The sequence below is a fragment of the Octopus sinensis genome, linkage group LG13 (genome assembly GCF_006345805.1).
Source record: "Octopus sinensis linkage group LG13, ASM634580v1, whole genome shotgun sequence".
NCBI classification, from domain to species: Eukaryota; Metazoa; Mollusca; class Cephalopoda; order Octopoda; family Octopodidae; genus Octopus; species Octopus sinensis.
The window spans coordinates 3958545-3966044 of record NC_043009.1 but is presented as its reverse complement, the minus strand read 5'-3'; positions in this window follow the sequence as shown (position 1 = coordinate 3966044).

Genomic DNA, 7500 nt, shown 5'->3' with positions numbered 1-7500 from the left:
TTTTAATAAAAGCTGAAACATCACAATATTTCGTAAACTCCAATTTTCATTGCCGTTTCTTTAAAAATACAACATGTATGTATGTATGTATGTGTGTGTGTGTGTGTGTGTGTGTATGCGCGCGCGCGTGTGTGTGTGTGTATACTCACGTGAACACGTACACACCCACATACGTTCGCAAAAAACCAGAACAATTTAAAGGAAAAACAAGTTTATGGTTTGTTCTTATTAGTTGTTAATTTGTATCGGAAAAAAATTTTTAATACAAATATTCCTTGTGGACGTATCATTGTATAAGTGACGTTTACAAAGATTTAATGATAATAATAATAATAATAATAATAAGAAGAAGAAGAAGAATGACGATTAAAATGAAAATAGAATATATAAATTAAAAAAAAGCAGGTGTGTGCATGTAAAACAAGAAAAAAAACCCATCATTGACATATTTTAAAATTGAAGAATTGAAAATTAAAATAAGAATCATTATTTGCCCATGGAGGAAAATAAAAAAAGATTCATAACAATAGTAAGAAACTGACTTGTTTTACGCCTCTCCATATATACATACAAACATCTGTAAACATACATACATACATACATACATACATACATACATACATACATACATACATACTACATACATACATACACATACACACACACATATATATATTTATACACGCATACATTATGTATTTACAATCTTTGCTTGTATGTATGTTTTTGCTTATACATGTAGTGACAACTACTATTAACTGCAAAACTCTGAGGAGTTTTTGTAACTGAAGAGGTGATAATGACGCCGAAACGCAGTTTTCACTTTAGACAAATGTGTTGTTTAAAACAATAATTGTAATGGAAGTTGTTAGCCGATATGACTCCCTACGACGACGATCCATTTCCATTTTTGATCTCTAAAAATGGACCAATAAAAATGGACACACACACATCAACATTCATACGCCAGGAGATAGAGTGAAAAATATGTTACAATGTTATGTACAGAGAAGTACAATTAGAATTGGCCGACATATTTTAACAGCAGTTATACTTGTTTCTTTTAAATTCAGGACATATCTGGATAAGGTTGTGTTATATCATTTTAATGCGACATAGCCTTAACTTGGTATATTTAGAGGTGCATATATCACCATTTTAAATAGAAACTATATTTATTATTAGCAAGGAGATTTAAGAGCTTTTGAGTGAAAATGCTTCAGGTTCTCATTCTGCAGATACTTGATGAAGAGTGCTTGGTACAGTTTGATAGATAGACAGGGTCACAGAGACATGCATACGTGGATAAAAAAATGATGATAGTGGAGTTACATGTACATAGGAAGGAAATTGCATTATTTCTATAGGAAGGAACCTCTGATGATAAATTTTGTGATTGAGGATGCAATATTAAAGGAATAAAAAGGCGGTGAGCTGGCAGAAACGTTAGCACGCCGGGCGAAATGCTTAGCGGTATTTCGTCTGCCGTTACGTTCTGAGTTCAAATTACGCCGAGGTCAACTTTGCCTTTCATCCTTTCGGGGTCGATAAAATAACTAGCAGTTACGCATTGGGGTCCATGTAATCGACTTAATCCGTTTGTCTGTCCTTGTTTGTCCCCTCTGTTTAGCCCTTTGTGGGTAGTAAAGAAATAGGTATTTCGTCCGTCTTTATGTTCTGAGTTCTAATTTCCCTGAGGTCGACTTCGCCTTTTATCCTTTCGGGGTTGATAAATTAAGTACCAGTTGCGTACTGAGATCGACTGGCCCCCTCCTCGAAAATTTCGGGTCTTGTGCCTAGAGTAGAAAAGAATATTAAAGGAATAAATTATTCTAGCTGTGTTTCCGTCAATGATACGAGTTCCCAGACTAGTTCTGTAGCGCATCATAATATGGTAGCAGACAATTGCGTGCGCAGTGAGAACTAGCCGTGACCTTCATGAAGAAGTGTACCGAGTAACATCGCCCTGCTTACTTCGCAAGTTGTGAAGTCTGTGTTTTATGATTAGGTGTATGTCGGAGTCTGCGATTTTTGCCATGGACAGGAAGTTGGACAAGGAACGAACGCAAAATTTTGCCTTAAACTTGGGAAGTCTGCTAAAGAAACAGTGAGCATATTTCGGCAAGTTTACGGCGACAAGGCAATGAGATGTATGCAATGTTTTTCATATTACGGGCGCTTCAAAAAGCACGACAGAGCCGCAATTCAATCAAAAGTGAGCTTATCTTTATTCTTGACATCCGCGGTATTGTGCATCGGGAATTCTTCCCACAGGGCCAGATCATCAATCGAGAGTTCTTCGTCGTTTTGAAGTGTTTGATGGAGGACATTCAGCGAAAACATCCTGATCTGTGAAGAGCGAAGAACTGGAGTCTACATGACGGCAATGCTCTCAGTCACTAAGCTTTCCTCAATCGTGTGTTTCTCGTCAAAATCAAGCTGGTATCGCTTCAGCACCTGCCCTATTCTCCAGAGTTGGCTCCTGCGAACTTCCACCTTTCCTCCAAGATAAAAATGCAGCTCGACGGTCACCGTTTTAACACCGTTATCGAGATCAAGATCGAAGTGCAGAAGTTCCTCGACTCGCTTACGGAAAACGAATTCCAAGACGCATTCCAAAAGCGGCAGGTAAGTTGGGACCGGTATATCACTGTGCACTTCGACTATTTCGAAGGAGATTATGCTGAAACCTAGGTAAATAAGTTATTTTTTAAAAGCATTACTAATACTGGAACCTTTTGATAACATCTCGTATTTGTATTTTAAATGGAAATATAGTAAAATGATTAAAATTCTTTACACCTTTTGGAACAGAGGTGTAAGTTGTAGAAAAAGATATGACATAAGTCTTTCTTCTATTTCTATGTATGTAGACATTAATATTATCTTTAACAGAATGAATTTTCTCAGTGACAACTATCGCTTTACAAGATCTTTGACAAAATGCACAGTATTAAACAGGCTAGTCAGAATATTAGTTGACGTACATACCAGAACAAGACATTTAAATTTTTTTTCTGGGAATGCTTATAACACATATTGGTTATATTCCAAGTTTTGGTTGGCTTTAGACGTGAGCAATATATATTAGGTATTTATTTAAATATCTAGAAAAATACGAATTTAAAATTGGTATCACCCGTAATCAGTAGATATAATGCATCATATATATACATATGTGTGTGTGCGTGAGAGAGAGAGAGAGAGAGGATGTGTGTATATATGTATACACACACACACACACGCACATATATGATTTTAAAAGATTAATTCGGAAGACGGAGTGTAACTAGATGCATTTATTAACACAACAATCGTTTCGGTTACATTCTGCGTTGCTCCCTAGTCGGTGTGGAACGATGTAATGACACCAGATGCAACGCAAGGTGCAAAAGAGCAACGTCAGGTGACGTAAGATGCTTCACGAGTTCTCAGATTTACATTTTATCTACATTTTATATATGCTGATATTGTGATTCTAGCAGTTCACACCTATTTGGTAAAGTGAGGAAGATGTGGTCAGGAAGAAAATAGAAAGGTAAAAACACAAAGCATTTACTATGAATAGGGGTTCAGGTGTTTATGTTTGTGGTCGGGAAGTCGTTGCTAAAAGATCAGAAAAAAGGAAGAGAATCTAGTGTATATGGAGGGGGTGTTTATGGCATTAGACTGAGCGGCTTTAGCATGCGTAAGCGTTTGCTGGCTTGGTTAGCGCAGTCAAGCATAACACTATGGTCACATTCTAGATTTTTGACTATGTGGCTGGCTATACCTACCCACACGTGCAAAAGGACACTCACACGCATACATATGTATATGTGCGCGCGCACACCTCTATACATTCGCATGCACCCACCACACACACGCACGCGCGCACACATATACATACATATCGATAGACATCGGTCATCCTCTAAATAGGTAAACATATTCACTCACATTTACATACGCTCGCCCATATAAGCACTAGCGCCACGCTGCTCATATATACGTTCGTATCCTTCTATATTTACACGCACACTGACCGCCCCACACATACACACATACCCTTACTGGTGCACAGACACACACACACACGCACACACTTATAGACACACAAACACATATATATTTACGTACACCGACTGCCACACACACACACTGGTACACCCGTGCGCACGCACACACATACAAACTTACACACACTCACACTTGCACCCGCACGTACACGCCCGCACATATAGACACACAAACCTATACATAACGTACATGCACTCGCATTTGCTTGTACATATATATGCATATACACATACATACAAATACATCCATCCAACATGTACATGCACACACGCACGCACGCACATATAAGCGTGTTCATTCATATGTACAAGAACATGTCTATAAAGGGTACACACACATACACACATAGACACTCAAATATATAGAATAAATGAGTCACAAAAAAGTATAGGTATCAATTCATTACGGCCGTTTCAAGCCACTACTTTAATTGATTAATGAAAATATTATATCATTTCAGAGAAACCGTTTTCGTCAGATGACTGTATGAACTTCAAATATAAAGGACATACCAACTGAACAGCAGCAGAATCAATGTGGAATTGTGATTCTATTAAATCGGTCGAATTATCCCTTATGCTCGAAGCTCATGCAGTCATCTGACGAAAACGGTTTCTCTGAAATAATGTAATGTTTTTATTAATCGATTAAAAGATTCGCTTGAAACGGGCGTAATGAATTGACACTTGTACATCTTTGTTACTCATTTATACTTTATTCACCAATCCTGAAATCTATGCTTCGGAAATATAGTATTTATTTTGATATAAAGTACATGTCTGAATAGCCAAGCGTGGATCTCTTCACTAAGGTCGGTCCTATTATCTGTATACACTGCATGAATATGTGGCACTTCTGTGACACGGTGCTGGTACTTCTGCACCGAGTTTGATGTATTTGGGAGTGCATGTTACTCCGAACTAACAAGGTACCTCAATTTAAATACCTAATTTAACTGAATATTATATATATATATATATATATATACATACACACAAAGTTTAGCGAAACAGTTTATTTTAACTAGATAGCTCCTAAAATCACTTGAAGAGACACGTTTACACCAAGCGTATACCTAAATCACTTATACAATAGTCCAGTCACAAGGGATCGATACTAGATGGGTCGGAACAATTCCAGTGATCAATAAATATTGTATCTTCCATCTTCTGTCACCCTCAATAATTATATACCCACCGAACACTACCAGTGAACGTGCCTTATCGGCAAACTACCAGGTGTATACCATACGATTTATTAACCACACATGTACACACACACGTACACACATATGTATGTATAAATATATTTCGAAGTACCTATTTAACAATCTTTAACAAGAAGAGAGAAGACTAATCCACGATGCCATTATAAAAAAAAAACCTACTATGATAGGAATGTTTTCAATATCCATGGAATTACCAAACAAGTCTTGGCCCAAATATAAAGTGAAAATGAAATATTCTTGCATTGGATTCAGAGACTACGAGAGGGATATAATTCTACTATATCAAATCACGCAAATTCCCAGTGTTTTTATCATTAAGGTTGAAATATTTTATGGCGAAACTAATATTATTCAATAATGGAAGTAAAAGTCCTATTTTAAGTCTTAACATTGGTATAGACTAGATTATTATTGCTATGTTCAATTTAGTTCTTCTTAGCTTAGTCAACCTATATTTACATTTGGGTTGTTAATAAATTAAGGTAATATACAGTTTACGTAATTTTATATATTCTGCGGAGCTTACCTATTTTCAGATAGTAGCAATTTACTTGGTTTTAAGGTTGTTAAGAGTTGTGCGATTCATTTCGAGTTGTAAGTTGTTGCTATCTTATTAGACAATATTCCTACGTTGCAACCTATTTCCTAGATTTTGTTCCTTTTTGTTCGATGAAGCATTAATAATGTTTTTCGGGATGTTTTAAATCTATTTAATTTCTTGGTTGTAGAGTTATTTTTTGCACCTTACACGTCGTTTTTAGCGAAGTTGTAAAGGCCTATATTAAAGGCTTCTATAATTTCATTTTATAATGGTTATTTCTCGCCCATAATATTTGATGCCATATTTACCTGTACGAGTGCAAATAAACATGTTTTGGAAAGAACATGTTCAATTATCAATTTTCAATTTTTGAATATGTCAATCGTTATTTTGTTCGTAGCAACATTAATTTATTTGTTTATATTTCGTGTATTTGCTCTTCGTCTTATAATTATTATATTTTTAACATATGTCATTTTAAAATTAAGTAACATTATTTAGAAAAAATTTTCTCGTAGCAAATTTTATTCGGCAGAAACACTGTTTATTAAAAATAAATTTTGATGGTATACGATGTTATTCATAAACTTTGTTTGACTTTACGCTATGGCAACGACAATATTCGGAGAATCTATTTGTGAAGGGTAAAGTTCCCATAAAATTTGACTTTATTTCGCAAAAGTGCGCACGTTTGTGTGTGGAGACGTACTTACTAAACATAGACACACGTAGACACACACAGACACATGCATGCACAAATAAAGACACATACAATAGGAATACAACATACAAAATGGTTGATTCTTTAGTAAGGAGAGACACACATATAAGAAAGAAGAAAGCAAAGGACTACTGATGAGGTCACAGAAGTGTGACAAAAGAACTCTGCCCGAAATACGATTAATGTAAAAATAAAATAAAGCTGAAACAAATTAACACCAAATATATAGTGTGTGTGTTATTATTGGCTAAACTGACAACATGACCCTCCCCAAATAGAACAATATCTGTTTCAACACACGATTTCACATCAAGAATCTTGCAAAACGAATATATAAACCAATATATATACATATATATATATATGTGTGTGTGTGTATACACACACACAGATATATATATATATATTCATATATATATATATATATATATATATATATGTGTGTGTGTGTCTGTGTATGTGTGTGTGTGTGTGAGTATCATCGCTACAGGTATTGTTTAGTAGCAAGATGATTGCTTCCCAGCATCATGGATCTGGGTTCCGTCACAATCAGTGACACTTTGGTCAAGTGTCTTTTACTATTGACCCGAGTTGACCAAAGCCTTATCATTGGATATGGCTGACGGAAAATGAAAGGACAACATAGTATATATATGTATATGTACGTTTTGATAACATCTCCAGCCTCTACAATATGCATTGAGCACTTCTGTTTCATTCGTTCCGCATTACGTAACGTATATATGCATATCTGTACGTACAGGTATATACAAATACCTATATATGTGTGTATAATTACGTACGCATACTCTCATGTACACATACACACGATATTCTTCTATTTTTTCATTCACGAGACTGCGGCCATACTGCAGCACCGCCTTGAAGAATTTTACTTGAATCAATCGACTGCAGTAATTATTTTAAAGCCCAGTACTTACTGTATCAGTC